The sequence below is a fragment of the Cyprinodon variegatus genome, unplaced genomic scaffold (genome assembly GCF_000732505.1).
Source record: "Cyprinodon variegatus isolate N-32 unplaced genomic scaffold, C_variegatus-1.0 Scaffold309, whole genome shotgun sequence".
Lineage (NCBI taxonomy): Eukaryota > Metazoa > Chordata > Actinopteri > Cyprinodontiformes > Cyprinodontidae > Cyprinodon > Cyprinodon variegatus.
In genome coordinates this window covers 602651-605622 of record NW_015150762.1, presented here as the reverse complement: position 1 = coordinate 605622, position 2972 = coordinate 602651, and positions in this window count along the sequence as shown.

Here is a 2972-nt window from a genome sequence, read left to right as displayed (position 1 = left end):
ACACACACATCCACGCACAGTGAAGAGAATGTTCCAAGGCAGTTAGCACGTCCGCCGCAGAAACTAGTTCACCGCACCATTCTACGTGATGCTTGTCAGATAGACACCTCTCTACATACTTACACGTTAATAACTGCTAAATACTGTTTATAAAATGTCTGTTTACAGGAGATTTATTAATATACTTTTGTATTTTATGTTTTTCGAATAGTCCTAATGGATAATAATATAAATTTTACAACAGAAGTGCTCTGAAATTAGGTCTCTTTGTAGGTTAAGTATGCATAAGGCAACACCCAAATATGAAAAAAAACATAAATATTATAAATGCATTATAAAAATAACACCAGTGTAGGATCAAAAATATAAATAGAGAATAACTAGTTTATGACAATTCAATAAGGTTGTAATTTGGGGGGAAAAAATGATAGTTTCAGTTTAAATAGTTACTTTATTTTCTTAAAGGAAAAAAAAATGGAAAGAAAAATATTAAAAGAAGATGCATCCTTTGGAATATTGCAGGCTCTGCACATTTAGAGTGAAATTATTGTTTCTTTGCACAATAGCTAGAATTTGTTCAGCTTGTTTAGAGAGCTACAGATGTTTACGTCCAGACTTAAATTTACATATTGGTTATTATTTTATGTAACATTTGAATCTTAATTTGTGTTTTTGATTAACTGTGAGTTGAAAACCATCTTAATTCAAACTAAGTTTTTAAAAAGAATAAAAATCTGCAGTAAAATGTTGTTGTTTTTTACCCAGTGATGTGAATCACCGACAAATTAGACTTTGATTTCATTGAATATATATAGACTGTATTGATCCATCTTTATTGCAGCTCTGACCTACTCATCCCTGCTGCAGAAGGTTTCCCACAGCCTGATGCACCCTCCACTATGTTTCACTGTGAGGATGTGTTTTATTTAGATTTACTAGTTGTTGTTTTTTTTCCCCAACACAGCATCTAAAATGCACAAACATTGAATAATATTATTCTGCAGTATCACATGTAGCATTTCCATTGAGTCATAAATTAATGTAAGTGTATTCTATGTATATTTATGTCCTTCAAATGTAAAGCCCTCACTACCTTGCTTTGTTTCAGTTTCACTTCATTAAATCACCTACACCTTTGCAATCTGCTTATACAACCTTGGCATTTCAAACGGGTGTTTATACACTTTCCTTTTTACTCGGATACAGTTTGCATTGTGGCTTATTTCTCGGGTATTCATCATTTTCGTCATTACACGATCAGCCAACCAGACGACGCCTTCTGGTGAACGTAAATTCTATGTAATACGCCAACAGAAACTCCTAACTTTTCCCCCATTTCAGCTGTAACCTAAAGCCTGAGAGCTATTGATAGAAAATAATGATGCCGCTTTGAGTTATTAAAAGAGGTAGTAAAATAATATGTAGAAAAGTAAATATAATTTAAAAATAAGAATGTTATATGTTTACATTCGCGCGGATGGATATTAGCAGGTGACACCTCAGAGGCTGTCGGGACTCGTTCTTTAAATAGCCAGAGAGCGAAGTTTGATTGGCTGTTCCTCACAAACGCTTTAAAAAATCTGCCACTGAACAGCAGAACCACACATTAGTTTTTCAATTTTAAAGCAGTCATAATAATCCAAACAAAAACCATATACCTTTAAGCAACGCTTTATATAGTGTGAGAATTTTTGTTTTTTTTATTGTAGTTCATTTAATTTCAAGAAAATGTTTTTTTTTTTTTTGCTTTGTTACATAAATAATTTTAGGTAATATCCATTTTATAACTCAGCATACTTAACTTCTATCGCTAAATGTGAAACAGAGTTGTGAATTCTGGCTGTCTCTCTATACTCTTTCAGACTAAGTCCATTGTATTCAGGTCAGAGCTCACCATCTGCTACTGCTCATTGTTCTACTTGTTGATAAAATAAACACATTTGCCATTTCTTCTTTTGTAAACTCTCCTCAGGAGTAAACTCAATCTCACACCATTTTCAGTTTACATCTGTTTCACTTGGCTTGGATGTTTCTAAATAAAAACAAAACACAAACAAACGCTGCTTTGTTTGGCTTTTGGTTGTAGGTCCATAAAACCTGCCTCCCTTTGATTTGGAATGTTTGAAAGATCCCAGGCTTGTATTTTTAATTTTGCTGTCAAACTTCCTGCATTCTTCTTAACAACACTATCTTCAATATCATAAATATCATTAACTATTTCAGCTCTCGTAATTCAACAAATAAGCCCTCTTTTATCGACCCATCATACCCGCTTTCCCTTCTTGATCATGATATGATTGCTTCTCCAGCCTTTCTTTTTAAATATTTACATTGTAAAAGTGGTTTTATCCATTAAAGGAAAAGACATTCAGTTTTTGTGACATTACACAGTGCTAATTCCAATTAGTTTAAAAATAAAATAGCACACACATATACAACATACACAACACGCCAGTCAGCTGTTTGGGAGACACATCAGGAAAAAGCCTTTTCAATCATATGATCACAAATATAAGAATGAGGTGTTAGTTAAACTACTAGGGATTGTTATGTGGGGCAGTACGTCTGGTCAAATGAGACTAAAATTGAGATTTTCTGCCATAAAACAAACTCAATATAAAAACCAAGGATTTAAACTCTTATATAGTGTGTGTATGTATATATATATATATATATATATATATATATATATATATATATATATATATATATATATATATATCCCCTCTGACTAGGGTTACTGGAGTAGTACCAGTAACGGTCTCTGTCAGTAACCCCTGACGCAGACCTTGTTTGGTCTTGCGGACCGTGGCGACGGATGTAGGAGTTTCCCTGAAATCGAAGGATTGACAGTTCAAGCCCTGGCTCCGACTTCCAGTGTCGTTGTGTCCTTGGGCAAGACACTTCACCTGCATTGTCTACTGATGGTGGTCAGAGAGCCCGGTGGCGCCAGTGTACAACACTCCGCTTCT